Here is a 16,678-nt window from a genome sequence, read left to right as displayed (position 1 = left end):
ACCAGTCCCCAGATAGCCCCAAACTTCCCCAAATGCCCCACAAGTCCCCACAGCAGCTCAAAATTCATGCAGAATGCCCCCAAACAGCTGGAATTACCCCAGATTAGGCACAAACAGCCCAAATTGCTCCCACCCAGTTCAAAACCACCTAGAAATGCTCCCAAACCACCTTCAAATGTTGCGAATTACACTCAAACCACCAGATCCGAAGTGCAAACATCCAGCCCTGCTCCTAAGCCTGCGGTGCCGGCAGGACAGAAAGCTGCTGCTGGGCATCACCTACACACGGTGTCCTCGGGAACCAGCGTGCCAATCCACCCTTGTTTAGCCACGTGAAGGTCCATCTGTGCCAAGCCTCTCTGGGCAGCACCCTCAGCTAACCCAGAAACCAGCTCCCCAAGTGCGAACGTCCAGCCCCTGCTGCTAAGCCTAAGGTGCCAGGACAGAAAGCTGGTGCTTGACGATGATTCGGCAGAGGAGCAGGTGAGTAGAGAATGGGGGTGACCTCTGAAGAAAGGGGGGTAACAGTTTGATTCGAGGTTGGTGCCCCCAAAGACCTTTCCGTGACGGGCTGTGCTTGTTGAGCCGGAGCCGCTGTGGTGGCCCCACAATACTCCAAAGCTCCTGATTCTGGGTCTGCAAGGGTTGGGGAAGGGGGGGATGGTGGAGGGGACCCCCCCACAAGACTCGGTACGGCAGGTGTGGGAGGCGCTCTGCTCGCTGCTGCCATCTGTGTGCAGAGCTCGGTACTGCAGGCCGGGCTCCGCGCATGAGCCGTGGAGCCCCCTTTGTGCCTGCTGCTGTCCCGGAAGTGGCCGGTGTCACGTGGTGGGCGCTGGCTGCCGGTGAGCAGTGGGTGCTGTCGCTCCGCGCTCGGGTGTTCGCGCACCAGTTCTAGTCCCTCCGGGCGCCGTTTTGGTGTGCGCATGCGCAGCGCCGGGAGCAGCGTGATGGCGAATAGGGTCAGGGTCCCGGCAGCGGCGGCAGCAGGTTAGATCCGAGCCCACCGGGTGTATCGGGGAGGCGAGCTCGTCAGTCCGTCCGTCCGTCCGTCCGTCCGTCCGTCCGTCAGGCGGCCGCAGAGGCGAGTCTCCTGCCCGCTCGGCGCGGGAAGCTTCACAGCGCCCGGTGCGGCAGGGTTGCGGTCTGCCGGAGGCGAGACGGGTACGGAGCCCCCAGTGCCCTAGATTCTCCCTTGATGAATCTCAGGCGCCTCGGAGTCTCCTGGCCCGGCATCCTGCGCCCTGCCACTGTGCTTGTCTCTCTGCCCCGGTTTCAGCCGTAGCGGAGTTAATTCTCTTCCTAGGATCTGGTGCAGAGCTGAGTTTCGCCTTTACTCTAGGAATAGCGCTGGTAACGCACCGATGTTACAACTGTTGCTCGGTCGCGCTTACCCCGGTCAAGGAGTTTTGGGTCCCTCGTGTTTTGTCAGTGAGGGGGGGAGCAAGGAGGCGAGAGGAAGCAGAGACAGGACACCAGATCTGAGCTAGCCAAAAGCGTATTCCATGCATACCACAGCACTTCGTGCTCGGTATCAGGGGGAGTAAACAAAGCGGGGGGAGTTACTCGGAGGGCCCTTAATTCACACTGTATCTTCATGGATAGGGAAAGGGACGAAGATGGAAATACCCTTTTAGAAATCAGCCAAGAAGTTCCCTGTTCCTCGCTTCCATTCTAAGATTGCAGTTATTTTGGAAATGAGGCTGTTCACCGTAGCTTTAAGATGCTAAAAGATCTGGAGACTGAAATTCGTTCTCCATGAAAGCAGTGAGGTCTGCAGCTAGGCAGGGCTAATTGCCCTCATTTTGTTCAAATAGACCTTGCTGTGTTGTGCCCCGAGTGAGCCCACCCAGCTAATCACAGCTTTTCTGTTGAGACTGTCAAGCGAGGATTTCAGGTGCTGCTGCTCTCCTGGTTTCCCCCGGTTTGGACACCTGCCTTGCTCCAATAAATTCATTAGGTTTCTTCTTAAATGCTTCCTATTCTAGATGCAGAGACAACGTTGTGAGGGAGCTGATCCAGATCTCGATCGGTGTTGCCGGGTGCTTGTGGCAGGAGATGCATCGAGTTACCCAACTGGGTGACTTTAGGGCTTCCCTGTTTATGCTGAATGATTTCAAGTCTCAGCCTGTTGAGAACAGGCAGAATCTTTATTTGCTCTGCTGCTGATTTGCCCTGGCCATCGAGCTGAAAGCCTTAGATGTGGGAGCAGTTGGTCTAAGGTCTGCTCACGGAATTTTCTGACATCTAAAAATGATGCCATCTAAAGATTAAATAGAGTTTCTCTCATTAAAGCTTTACAAATGCCCTTTAAATCCTATTGCTTTTAATGTATAGAGACAGCTGTGGATGCCCAGTGCGCAGCCTGTGCGTCCAGCACCGTACAGGACAGAATAAGTCTGACCTGACCGGTCACTGTGTGCGGCTGAAAAGGAGTGTAGTGTCACAGGAGGTTATTTGAAAATGTTCCAGGACTTGTTTCTGGGGAAGTCTCTTGTTTCTAGACTGTCCTGGTGCTCTGTGGACAGGCTCCTGGCTGTGTGTTGTCTGTGCAGGTGTCCAGCAGGCCCCTTCCTCTTCCTTCTTTATGTCCTTTTAGGGTTCGATTTCAGAACCCTCTGGCAGACGTGGTACCCCAATTTACCGTTTAACTACAACAGCAGTTTGCAGCAGCTTAGTTTTGTAGGTTGTACAAAGATAGCATTCTTCTGAGCCACAGAGCATGTCTGTCTCCCAAAGGTGACTTTGTCTTTAAGCACGGTGTGCCTGTTAAAGTCATGATATTTCAAATCCTTCTTTTCTTGCAGCTTTGTGTCTCAAAGTGCCCAGGCAGGTTTTGACCTACATTGATGTTCAGGCTTCCTACAGATACAAACCCATTCAGTGGAATTACTTTAAGCAGTTCTGTGAGCCCGGTGTTAACAGTCCTCACAAGGTCTGTATGTATCAGAAGGTGGTAGAATACTTCCACGTGGTTGTGGTACTGTGGTGAGTATCCTTTAGTACTTAATACTCCGCAGCAGTTGAGTGGAGTGTCTCAAACCAGTTCTTAAGGCTCCTGAATTATGTAGAGCTCCTCAGTAATTCAGCTGGGAAAAGAAGCCTGTGTTTCACGGAAGTGATTTTGGACTCAAACGTACTGTGTTATTTCTCCCATCTCTAAACCACCTTGCAATTCAGGTTGTTAGTTGTGTTAAATTCTTACTTTAAGAGAAGTAAGGGGGAGGCAAGGAACTATCGCCCAGTCATTACTGCAGTACCTGCCGATCCAAAGTGAACAGATCTTTTCTTTTTTGTCACTAGAAAAGTAAAGAATAGTCTTTTCCCAGATCACATTGAGAGGTTGGATTCTCTCATCATGAATGTGTCTTGCAGCTCCACCAGTCAAGGTTGGGGAGGAGGCTACAAAGTCCAGTTTGGGGCATTTTCTCAGAGTGAGGGAGAAACAAAACCCACATAGTTATTCTGCTGTGTATTCAGCATTCCGATTTTCCCCTTTCTTGTCTGTTGCTCAAGTCCTATGTGATGAAGATTGTCCTTCGATGATCATTCCAAGCCGGCCTTGTGCATGGATCTATTTCTTACACACATCTTAGCAGATTATAAGTGTTCACATGAAATCACAGCTCCAGTCTGAAAAGTGTTTTGTGGCAAAATCACAAGGAGCTGGCAGTTACCTGGCTGTGGTGTCCCTTCAGTTTTAAATAGTTTGAAAGGATAAAGATTGATCATTATTTTTTTTCTAGAGAGCCATCCATGGACACTCGGTGTGTGATTGAGTCAGTCTGAGCTCTTTCTTGCTCTTAAATCATCACTGATCAGAAATGCTTCACAGTGCAAACTGTGCCTTCCAAAACGTGAGCACCCAACCCAACCCAAGCCAACCTGTTGGTATGAAGGAAATGCCACAACTGTAGGAAGGCTCATCTGAGCAGCTGTTGAAGTTCAGGTGGTACTTGAGCTCAGTTACAGCTTAGCTTGCTTTTCAGTGCTGCACATAGTGCTGCCTATGCAGGGAGGCAGAGGAATTAAGGGGACAGAAATGGTTTTGTCACTATGGTCAGCGGGTGTTTCTGAGTAGACAAGCACAGGTCTCAGAGCTCAGGAATACCTGTCGCTGACCTAGAAGCTCATGCAAATATGGAATTGCTGTTTATTTTTCCATGCTTTAAAATAGAGATTGTGTAAACCAGGCACAGGCTGTCAAAAAGAGAAAATAATGGATTAAATTATAAAAAATTAAAAATCTGTATGAAAAATTATGTACTGACCCAAAAGACAGAAAATCATTTACAAAGATGCTGTTATCTTCTTTTAGACTCAATCAGAGGTGAAGATTAGAGAAGGAGGAAAAGAGACATGTTAGTTAATTATTTCCTGAGAATAACTGAGGGGTAGGTATTCCAGGCTGAATATTGAGCCCAGGCATAGCTGCTTATTGGGACCTGATATGGAAAGTGCAGAACCAGTAGATAAAGGTGAAGTACAGCTGTGTAGGAAGACTGACCTGTTCTTCCCTTTGGGATGAAAACAAGGACCTGGTGCAGCAAAGAGCAGGGCAACATAAATGAGTATGTGAACATCTGTCTTTGTCTCTTATAATTTCTTCCTCCCTCTGTCTAACCAATTGTTTCTTTTTTCCGTTGCTTCCTCTCCAGGAATGTTTAGTGATGGTGGTTGGTGCTGGAGCTCACCTGGCATGCAAGGAACTGAGACGGATTGGATGCTAATACTCTTTGTGAAGAAGCTGCAGTTTCTGCAGTCTGCCCAGATACTGACAGAGAGTAAGTTCTGCATTTATTACAAATTCTTGAACTGCTACAGATACTATTGTTGTTATTCAGGAGCACCTAGAATCTCCAGTTGAAAGCAGTGATCTCACTGTGCCTGAGCTGGGACAAAAAGATCCTAATTTTGAATAGAATGGCTCTTGCAAGAGTTCTCAAAGTCAACATTCCATTAGATAATCAGCTGAAAAGCAGTTGACCTTCACTCTGAAATTGTTTAAACATGTCACAAAAGACAAGTGACAAAAGTGGAGCTTGACGTGAGGTGTAACATTTCTGCTTTCTTTTGGTATTTTGAATAGTTCTTAAGAGATGCTTTCCGGACTCATTCCACGAAGAATGGTGTGCTAACCGAAGAATGGTGTGCTAACCGTGGCAAATCAGACTACATTCAAAGATGGAAGAGGCAAAACAAGAAATGTAACCGATCTCAGGGAAGCTGCAGAGTAGGTTTTACCCTTCATAAGTGCTTGCATGTTGGATTCTGAGACTGTGAAATAATTTAGGAACTGAAAAAAAAGGTCAGAATCTGTTGCAGCAAATGGCTGAGGGTACCTAGACAAGACTTGCTAGTAGATGGTTTCTGTGCCTGAGCACTTGCGAAGCACCAGTAGGGAAGACCAGCACTGTGATACGCAGAAGCGATCAAGGAGCCAAAAGCTTTTGTGTGCCCCAGAATGACTGTCAGTTTTTGAAACATTCCACTTGCTTTTCCTACCAAAAATTAGTACCAAGGAAAGTTAAAGGAGATTCAAATTGAAGTCCTCATGTAGCAGGACTCAGGCCAGCCAGTGATGGCCTCAGCTCTTCATTCCTACAGCAGCCTTTCTGCTACTGTGGACTGTCCTAGTACTTTGGCATCTCACCTCCTCAGCATGCTCCTGTTTTAAGCACATGTCTAAAGGTAAAAAGACAGCATCTTGGGCTCTGATGCCATATAGCACCTCCCTTGCAGATGGACAGCAAGCATCTCCAATCCTGGGTATCAACCAGGATGAGAAAAAATAACTGCAGTAGCCTCCCTTTTCCAGCTGCTCTCCATCCTCAGCCTGTCTGGAGCACAGGGGTACCTTTTCTTACCTCTTGATCTGAGGCTACCACATTCTAGCATCTTACGAGCAGTGCTAACACTTGCACCTTAGGAATTTTCCTTCTTCTGGCATCTGCAACTACATTGTTTGTCCTTTGATAAGAAGAGTCTTCATTTCTTCTTAGAAAAACATTAATATGGGCAAGCACTTTGCAGGACAGGAAAATAACTCCAAGAAGTCCTCCTTTGCTTCACTGAGCTGTTTTCTGCTTCTCTGCTATTAGCAATTCAGGAGTGACAACTGTTTGGCTCTTGGTGTACTGCAGATCTGAATAGTATACGCTTGCGACATAATGGTCAATTTTGTCTGGCAAGAGTAAATACTCATGAAGCTCTTTAAATAAAGCTTTTCTTCAGGAGCCATATGGACATTTTTACAGTTGTTTTGATTTGGGATAACGGTGGTTGATGTTGGCTTGGTCATGGAACTGGAGTTGGAGGATAGTAATATACTCACCACTAGCAAAGATATTTCAGATTCCTTCACTGTGCCTATTTGTTTAAATACATTTTGCTTTTCTATCTAAAGCAACCTTTGTTCTGGTTTGTCTTTTCTCAGCAGCATCAATAATGTCCTGGATACAAGATAAGTTGGAGTAAGAAGTTTTGAAGACTGCCATTTCTTGGTACTGGATTTTAATGTAAGATTCTAATGGGTATTTTTATGTTTTCCCAAACTCACTTTGGAGTGTGTAGGGAATTGAAAAATAGATCGCATATGTGTTTGTTACCAAACCTACTTTTAAACTCTGCTGTAATGTTGTTATGGATCTGTGCATGAGGTAAGGATAGCGCAGCATACATGCGTACAGTATGGTCTGGAGTAGCTTTTTAATATCCTACCAGGCAGGACCCATCAGCGTGGTAATTCCAAAACTAAAAAAATCTTAATTAAGAGACTTTGAAACCAATTACAGTTGCTAGATGTCATTAGTATCTGTATAAAACACATCCCAATTTCCAAATTGATACTAGCAAGATGTAGTTAAAGTCATTATAACACATATATCCAATCTAACTCCATAAATCCAGTGTAGCAGGCAAAGGAGCTTAAAGAACAAAAGCTACTGAAGAGTTAGCTTTATCTTGCAATTATTACTCAATAATGAGCAATTAGTAAAAATGCAGCACCAAAACAAAAGAAGTAGCTATTTTGCTGAAACAAGCATGTAAGTATATGTGCATAAACGGCTGTTCTCTCTAGATCCCTTACTGAAATCAGGCTTATAGTGCAGACTCTTTCAAAGGAGATACTGCTCAATAGATGGGCTGGAGAGAGAGCTGACCATTTTGTGAAGAGAGTTTCTCAATACTGAAGCCAGTTTCCACATTTCAAAGAGGATACTTTCATAAGGAATTGTTGTTACTTTTAAAGTAGGTGGATAGAATTTTCCTCACACTTTTTCACCAAATGACAGCATGCATCCAATGATTTCTGGGCAAACATATTAAAGTGCCAGAATTTGGGTGATGACAGTGAAGGCCTGATGGTGAAAGGAGGAGGGATTAAAAATGAGATGTGGAATTTCTCTCTTCTTTTTATCTTACTCCCTGCCAGAACAGGGGAGACTGAGATGAGCTCTTAGGCAGAAGCTCTTCCCTGTGAGGGTGCTGAGGCGCTGGCACAGGGTGCCCAGAGAAGCTGTGGCTGCCCCATCCCTGGCAGTGTTCAAGGCCAGGTTGGACACAGGGGCTTGGAGCAAGCTGCTCCAGTGGAAGGTGTCCCTGCCTGTGGCAGGGGTTGGAGCTGGAGGAGCTTTAAGGCCCCTCCCACCCCAAACCAGTCTGGTTTGATTTTGTTCAGTACCTTTAGCACTGGATGTAATTCTTAAATGATGGGCAAAATGAACTATAGATTCCTTCAAGTGCCATATATGTTAGTAAGGGTAAGACTGGAAAAGTACATTGTTTTTTATTTTCCAGTGTCAGGAAACATTACCAAATTCAGGCTAGGTATCAGTTGGTGGGTGGTGAGCGGTTGTATTCTCTTCCCTTGTTCTTTTCTTTATCATTATTATTATTGGTGGCAGCAGTGGTGGTTTGTATTATACCTTAGTTACTGCACTGTTCTTATCTCAACCCGTGGGAGTTAAATTCTTTAGATTCTCCTCCCCATCCCTCCGGGAGAGGGGGGAGGGAAGAAGGCAGTGAGTGAGAGAGAGACGTGGTGGCTGATTTATGGCTGAGCTTCAACCATGACAGTACCAAAGGTGACTTGGGCACCACTGGGTGGACAAGAGGCAGGAACGTGGGGTTTGGCCTGGGGTTGTTGCTTTTGCAGCTGGAGCTGCATTAGCAAGTAGCCTTCCACCAGCACCTCCAGCCCCACATCAGAAGGCACAGTCACCACTGCCTGCAGGAAGACATGGAATAACTGGATTGGAAAAGAGTGGGACAGTCACTGCCCTGGCCCTGCTGCCACACTGGTGATTGGACAGGCCAGGATGATGGTGTGGCTTCATGGTGCCTGGGCACAAACTGCTTATGTTCAGGTGGGGAGTGGGGGCTCAGGGTTCCTACCCCACAGCCCCTCAAACCCACCTCTTTGTAGATGAGCTCTAAGGCAGCAGTAGAGCAGGCAGGGTTCTCCTTGTGGTCCAGGGCCACATGCAGTGTGTCACACTGAACGGTGGCGCAGAGCCATCGGGTCACTGCTGAGCAGAGCTCCAAGGGTGGAACAGTGTTGATCTCCAGCAGCCAGGGCTGACAATACTCCCCAGACATGAAGTCTGCTCTGTAGAACTCAAAGCTGCCCTTGCATGGCTCCACCAGCTCCTGGGTGCTGTGCAGGGCAGCCACCACTGCCTTGTTCATGTCGGGGATGATGAGCTTGTCCGAGGCCTCCAAGTGCCCCACTTGCTGAAGGTACAGCTGGAACTGCTGGCTGGACTAGATCAGGTTGTGGGGCAGTTTGGGGTGCTGGCCCCAAGCCAGCCTCCACGGCTTCTAGTTGATGATGTTGAAGAAGTGTCGGCAGCTGGCGTGGGGAGAGGAGGGATGGGTCAGTTGGGTGCTGGGTATGCAGTGCTGGGGTGGGGGGGCACTCACTGGTGCAGATGGTGGAGGGAGAGGGGCCAGGAGCAGAAGCCCATGTAGCTGTCACGGTAGAACGAGATGGTCAGTGGGTTCCAGTTGCTCAGCGGGAACCATTGCCGCAGGTTGAACTTGGTGCAGCTGCACGTATTTCTGCACCACTCATTGTCCTGCCTGCCCCAAAGGCACTGTGCATTTCCCCACCAGTTCCAGCACCTCCTCTAGCAGCACCAAGCAGATGATGCCTGCGAGAGGAAACACATGGTGCCGATGAGCCCCCTCTTGCCAACAGGGGAACCTGTGCCCAAACCCCCTTTTGGCTTCACCTTTACTGCGGCACTGGGCTCGAGGCCTGATGATCAAAAGGTTGTGAATGCCCTCAGTGTGGAGCTGGGGCAGCAAGCCAGGTTGGAGTGGCTGCAGTGTCAGTTGCTGTGGCTGCAGTGCCTATTGCTGGGGTTGGAGAGGTTGCAGTGCCTGTTGCTGAGGTTGGAGTGGGTGCAGTGCCTGTTGCTGGGGTTGGAGTGGGTGCAGTGCCTGTTGCTGGGGTTGGAGTGTCTGTTCCTATGGTTGCAATGCCTGCAGTGCATATTGCTGTGATTGCACAGTTGCTGTGGTTGCAGTAACTGCAGTGCCTTGCCCTGCCTAGCCTTGCCCTTCCCAGGCTTGACTTGCTTTGAACTGCCTTGCCCTGCCGTGCCCTGCCTTGCCTTGCCCTTTCTTGCCTTGCCTTGCCCTGCCTTGTCCTACTATACCCTACCTTGCCTTGCCTTGCCTTGCCCTGCCATGCCTTGCCTTGCCCTTCTTTGCCATGCCTTTCCCTCCCCTTCCTTGCTTTGCCTTTCCCTGTCTTGCCTTACCCTGCCTTGCCTTGCCTTGCCCTGCCTTGCCTTGCCCTTCCTTGCCTTGCCTTGACCTGCCTTGGTCTGCTGTACTCTCTCTTGCCTTGCCCTGCCTTGCCTTGCCCTGCCCTGACTTGCCCTGCTGTGCCATGCCTTGCCCTGCCCTGCCTTGACTTGCCATGCACTGACATGCCCTGCCTTGTCTTGCCTTGGCTTGCTTTGACCTGCCTTGCCCTGACTTGCGTTTCCCTGCCTTGCCTTGCACTGCCTTGTCTTTCCCTGCCTTGCCCTGCATTGCCTTGCCTTGTCTTGCCTTGCCTTGCATTTCCCTGCGTTGCCCTGCCCTCCCCTGCATTACCTTGCCTTGCCTTGTCTTCCCTTGCCCTGCCTTACCTTCTCCTGAATGGCCTTGCCCTGCCTTGCCCATCCCTGTGGTCCTCCAGCACTCTGGATGTCCAGCCTTCTGGACCTCCATTCCTCCACCCCTCTGGTCCTCCATCCCTCTAGGATTCTGGATCTCCATGCTTTCAGGCCTCTGGACCTCCTTTCCTCCAGCCCTCTGGACCTCCAGTCCACCAGCCCTCTGAAACAAAAGCCCTTTGGTCCTTTAGCCCTCTGGGCCTCTATCCCTCTGGACCTCTGTCCCTCTGGACCTCTGTCCCTCTGGACCTCCAGTCCTCTGGTCCTCCAGGCTACTGGACCTCCATTCCTCCAGCCCTCTGCTCCTCCAGCCCTCCAGGCTTCTGGTACAGCAGCTGTCTGGATCTCCAGACCTCTACTCCTCTGGACATCCAGCCCTCTGATCCTCTAGACCTCTGGACCTCCAGTCCTCCAGCCCTGTGGTCCTCCAATTCTCTGGTCCTTCAGGCCTCTGCTCCTTCAGCTTTCCTGTCCGCTGGTCCTCCATTCCTCCAGCCCTCTGGTACAGCAGCCTTCTGAGCCCAATTAGAATAAAACAATATCCCTTAAAATCAGAAGATCAAAGGGAATCAAAGAAATCTTTGTTAAATTTTAAAATATAGATTATTAAATGAATGTGAATTGGAGTATAATACTCCTATCTTTCCAGTAAAGAAATATGACTGGAAAAGTTGTGGATTGGTTCAAGGTCTGAGATCTACCAACAAAATTGCAGAGGATATTCATCCAGTAGTATCTAATAAGTTTATTTATTGACTAAATTGAATAAAAATCTGTGGATGGATTTTTAGCAAAGAATTGCCACATTCCCAAGTCAGCAAGTGCCTATGTGGAGCTCGACATGAACCAAGGGTGAAGAAAGCTGTGGGTAAAGAAGCAAAAGTAGCAGTGCAAGCAAGATGAGAAGAAACTGGAATGTGCTAAGAGACAATAGTGACCTGTTAGCAAGTCTTAAACGCTAGGTTCCCATACGCTTAATGTAGCCAATTGTATACTAGTTGCTGTGTGCTACATTGTATATGTATCCGCTAATACAGCAAGCTATTGAATATGTATGCAGTCTTAATACAGCCAGTTATTGTCTTAACATGACAAGTTATTGTGTACGTATCCAATTATAATACACCAAAGCAGATGCAGACAACAGTATAAAAAGGATAGATGCTTTGTAATAAATGGCTTTTGTCTGATCACATTGATCTCTGCCTGACTCCATTTTTCTGTGGCAAAAATCAGAGATGGTTTACCGTCTTGGATTTAAAGGACACTTTCTTTTACTTACCATTGGCCAAAGACAGCCAAAATTTATTTGCTTTTGAATGGGAAAATCCTGACACGGGAAGGAAAACCCAATTAACTTGGATGTTTTTACCTCAGGGGTTTAAAAACAGTCCAGCAGTTTTTGGAAATCACTTAACATGAGAACTAGAATCATGGAAGCCACTCACTGAGACAGGGACTCTGTTACATTATGTAGATGACCTGTTAATTGCCACAGGAAGAAAGGAAGAATGTGTCCAGTGGATAGTGGGATTATTTAATTTCCTGGGACTGAATCATTGGGTATCCAAACAAAAGGCCCAACTAATTCAAACCCAAGTCTCCCACTTAGGATATGAAGTAACAGTAGGACAGAGAGAATTTGGAGCTGCTAGAAAAAAAGCCATTTGCAAACCTCCATGACCATTGACCTTCAAGGAGCTCCAGATGTTCCTGGGAATGACTGTATGGCGCGGACTTTAGATTCATGATTATGGAGTTCTGGTGAGACCACTATATGAACTCTTAAAAGGAAATAATCCCTCTTTGGAATGGACTTATTCAGCAGAGGGGGATTTTAGAAATTCAAAAACAGCTAATGAGAACTGCAGTTCTGTGACTTCCAGATGTGAATAAACCCTTTTGGCTATATTCTTATGAAAAACAAGGAATAGCCTTGGGGGTCCTTGCTCAGAAATTAGGACTCTATTAAGAGGGCAGTGGGGTATTTTTCAAAACAGCTGAATGAAGTAAGCAAAGGATGGCCCAGATGCCTAAGAGCTGTGGCTGCAGTTGTCATGAATATTGAGGAGGCTTGCAAATTCACCTTGGGACAAAAATTACTGTACTAGTGTCCCATTTGTATCAGCAGTCCTGGAACAGAAAAGAGCCCACTGGTTATCTCCTTCATGTTTCTCTAAAATACCAGGCCACCCTTGTGCAACACAATGATACAGAAATTGTGGTCACTAATGTTGTCAATCCAGCACCCTTTTTGCAGGAACAATCGGCAGAACCACTAACACACGACTGCTTGGCCGCTACAGATACTGTATATTCAAGCTGACCAGATCTGAAAGAAAAACCTTTGGAAGATGCTGATTCTTGGTTTACTGATTGTAGTAGCTTCATGAAAAATGGTGAATGAAAGGCAGGATATGCTGTTACCACCACTTCACAGGTAGTAGAAGCTCAGCCTTCACCCGGGAACACCTCTGCCCAAAAGGCAGAAATAATAGCATTAATGAGAACCCTGGAACTATTCAAAGACAGAAGGATAAATATTTGGACTGATTCTAAATATGCATTTGGTGTGGTCCATGAATATATTGCCATCTGGAAAGAGCGAGTACTTTTGGACACACAAGGGCAACAGATTAAACATGCTACAGAAATTACTGTTCAGCTACCTGAGGAAGTAGCTATTATGTATTGTAGAGGGCATCAACAAGGTGACTCTGATCAGAAAATTAGAAATAACTTGGCTGATTTCAAAGCCAAATGAGCAGCTGAACAATATGAAAACACGTCCTTAACCTTGGAATAGTTAGGGTTGGAAAGGACCTTAAGATCATCTAGTTCCAACCCCCCTGCCATGGGCAGGGACACCTCACACTAAACCATGTCACCCAAGGCTTCATCCAACCTGGCCTTGAACACTGCCAGGGGTGGAGCATTCACAACCTCCCTGGGCAACCCATTCCAGTACCTCACCACCCTAACAGTAAAGAATTTCTTCCTTATATCCAATCTAAACTTCCCCTGTTTAAGTTTCAACCCGTTACCCCTTGTCCTGTCACTACAGTCACTCATGAAGAGTCCCTCCCCAGCATCCCTGTAGGCCCCCTTCAGATACTGGAAGGCTGCTATGAGGTCTCCACGCAGCCTTCTCTTCTCCAGACTGAACAGCCCCAACTTTCTCAGCCTGTCTTCATATGGGAGGTGCTCCAGTCCCCTGATCATCCTTGTGGCCTCCTCTGGACTTGTTCCAACACTTTCATGTCCTTTTTATGTTGTGGGCACCAGAACTGCACACAATACTCTGAGCAAGGTCTCACGAGAGCAGAGTAGAGGGGCAGGATCACCTCCTTTGATCTGCTGGTCACACTCCTTTTGATGCAGCCCAGAATACGGTTGGCTTTCTGGGCTGTAAGCGCACACTGCAGCTGGCTCATGTTCATTTTCTCATTGACCAACACCCCCAAGTCCTTCTCTGTAGGGCTGCTCTGAATTTCCTTTTTGCCCAACCTGTAGCTGTGCCTGGGATTGCTCCGACCCAGGTGTAGGACCTTGCACTTGGCATGGTTAAACTTCATGAGGTTGGCATCAGCCCACCTCACAAGTGTGTCAAGGTCCCTCTGGATGGCATTCTTTCCCTCTAGCGTATCAACAGAACCACACAGCTTGGTGTCATTGGCAAACTTGCTGAGGGCACACTCAATCCCACTGTCCCTGTCACTGACAAAGATGTTGAACAAGACCGGTCCCAACACTGATCCCTGAGGGACACCACTCGTTACTGGTCTCCAGCCAGACATTGAGCTGTTGACCACAACTCTTTGAGTGCAACCATCCAGCCAGTTCTGTATCCACTGAGTGCTCCACCTATCAAAGTAATGTCTCTCCAATTTAGAGACAAGGATGTTGTGTGGGACAGTGTCGAACGCTTTGCACAAGTCCAGGTAGATGACGTCAGCTGCTCCACCCCTGTCCATCACTTTTGTAGCCCCGTCACAGAAGGCCACCAAATTGGTCAGGCAGGATTTCCCCCTAGTAAAGCCATGCTGGCTGTCACCAAGCACCTTGTTGTTTTTGGTTGTTTTTCATGTGCCCTAGCATGCCTTCCAGGAGAATCTGCTCCCAGATTTTGCCAGGCACAGAGGTGAGACTGACTGCTCTGTAATTCCCTGGGTCATCCATTTTCCCCTTCTTGAAAATGGGGGTTATATTTCTCTTTTCCCAGTCATCAGGAACTTCACCTGTCTGCCATGATTTTTCAAATATGATGGCCAGTGGCTTTGCAACTTCATTCGCCAGCTCCTTCAGGACCCGCGGATGGATTTCTTCAGGTCCCATGGTCTTGTGTACGTTCAGGTTCTTAAGATGGTCTTGAACCAGATCTCCATTCTGAGACTAAGACTACCATTCTACGACTAACAACACCCTTCTACCACCAAGAGCAGCATTCTAAGAATAAAATCTGCATTCTAAGACCAACACCAGCATTCTGAGACTAAGACCAGCATTCTGAGACTAAGACCAGCATTCTGGGACTAAGACCACCATTCTAAGCCTAAAATCACCCTTTTACCACCAAGAGCAGTATTCTAAGACTAAGACAAGCATTCTAAGACCAACACAAGCATTCTAAGACTAAGACCAGCATCCTCAAACTGAGACCAGCATTCTAAGGCAAAACCCAACATTCTAAATCTAACAGAATCCTTCTAAAAGCAAGACCAACATTATAAGACTGGGACCAGCATTCTCAGACTAAAACCAGCATTCTGAGACTAGGACCAGCATTCTAAGTCAAAGACCAGCATTCTAAGACTAACACAAGCCTTCTAACACCAAACCAGCATTCTCATACTAAAAGCAGCAGTCTGAGACTAAGGCAGGATTCTGAATCTAAGACCAGAATTCCAACACTAAGACCACCATTATGAGACTAGAGACCAGCATTCTGAGACAAAGACCAGTGTTCTGAGTTAAAGACCAGAATTCTGAGACTATAATCCACATTCTAAGATTAAGGCCAGACTTCTAACACCAAGAATAGCATGCTAAATCAAAAACGAGCATTCTGAGAGTAAAAACAGAATTCTGAGAGAAAAACAAGTAATCTGAGACTAAACCCAGCATTCTGAGACTAACACCAGCATTCTAATTCTAAAACCAGAATTATGAGACCAAGACCAGCATTCTTAGACTAACACCAGACTTCTAACACCAAGACCACCATTCTGAGACTCGGACCAGCATTCTGAGACTAAGACCAGCCTTCTAAAACCAAGACCAGCCTTCTAAAACCAAGACCAGCATTCTGAGACTACTTGGGCATGGAAAAGCAACCTTGTTTACTGGACCAACGTCTACAATGATAAGGGGCCTTTTTGTGCTGCCAGGACTTTTAAAACCACATTGCAGAAACAAAAAAGGGGGAGTTCAGGGTTAAACCCACAAGAATGCATAGCAGAAGTTTGTTATATTTTGAACTTTTTAATTTGCTGGATGGAGGATGGAGCTCCTATACAGTGCCATTTCAGGAGTTCTAAGAATTTTGAACAGGGGAAAGCTCATGTTAAAGTATGTAATCTTGAAACTCACAAATGGGAAGGCCCTTTCCCTTTAATAACCTGGGATGAGGGTCTGCTTTTGTTTCCACAGATAAAGGACCTCGTTGGGTCCCTGCACGATGGGGTGTCCGGCTTTGTCTTCTATCTCTTCATCACAAGAGGACTGACACTACCCTGGCTTCTCCCCCAGCCAAAAGAGAACATCTGGGTATCATTAGCCAATGCAACAGGACGAGACACCCTGTGCCTGTCCATTGCCACACCTACGAGTCCTTTCAGACTGCTGTTGGACAACTGGATGGTGTCTGTCATTCCCTCAGCAGCCCAGGCAATGGCAGCCTCAAATCCTGTGGATACATGGGATGGCTGGGTGGTATAACAACCAGTAGCTTTTTGCAGCCACAAGAAATTGATTTGTTAAGATCTGTAAAAATTGATTTGTATCTGTATTTTCATTATATAGCTCGAAAACAATCATTAGTGCAGAATGCTAACTGTTCTTTAGCTGTTTATTTGCTAGGCTAGGCACATGAGTGAAAAAATTGATTGTATTAGGAGGTTTTGTTTTGTTAGTTTTTATTAGCTTCTGCAGTTTCTTATTAATTGAGAATTAAGCAGATGTTGGTAGTGGATATATAAAACAAAGAAGGGGGAGGTGTGGGGAGTGAAGGCAATAAGCTTTGCATGAAAAAGAGTGTGAATGAGCTCTGAGGCCTTGATACTTGACAAGCCCTGGGGAGATAAGTTGGAATGCTGAAAGACAAGAAAGGTCAAAAAACAAGCCTTGGAGGGATGGGCAGAGGAGAAAGGCAGACATCAACAAGGCTGAGATGAGGAGAGCTCTGGGTCATTCCAGAGGCAGGGAACAGAGGGGAGCTGGGCAGGGAGGCATGCAGGGCTCTTTCTAAAGGCATGGCTGCTGGAACAGCCTTGCATGTGTGTAGAAGG

General features: G+C 47.2%; 1 long non-coding RNA gene across 1 annotated transcript; it reads left to right on the top strand.

The window, feature by feature from the left end:
- Positions 1-863: 863 nt before the first annotated feature.
- LOC115945577 (uncharacterized) lies at positions 864-7,520 on the top strand. Its single transcript, XR_004549734.1, has 4 exons — positions 864-990; positions 4,659-4,784; positions 5,090-5,233; positions 6,437-7,520. It is a non-coding gene; the product is annotated as an uncharacterized lncRNA (long non-coding RNA).
- Positions 7,521-16,678: the final 9,158 nt, after the last annotated feature.

This window comes from Melopsittacus undulatus, chromosome 6, assembly GCF_012275295.1.
Source record: "Melopsittacus undulatus isolate bMelUnd1 chromosome 6, bMelUnd1.mat.Z, whole genome shotgun sequence".
NCBI classification, from domain to species: domain Eukaryota; kingdom Metazoa; phylum Chordata; class Aves; order Psittaciformes; family Psittaculidae; genus Melopsittacus; species Melopsittacus undulatus.
Note: the sequence above shows the minus strand (reverse complement) of the source record. Positions and strands in the feature narration are given on the sequence as shown.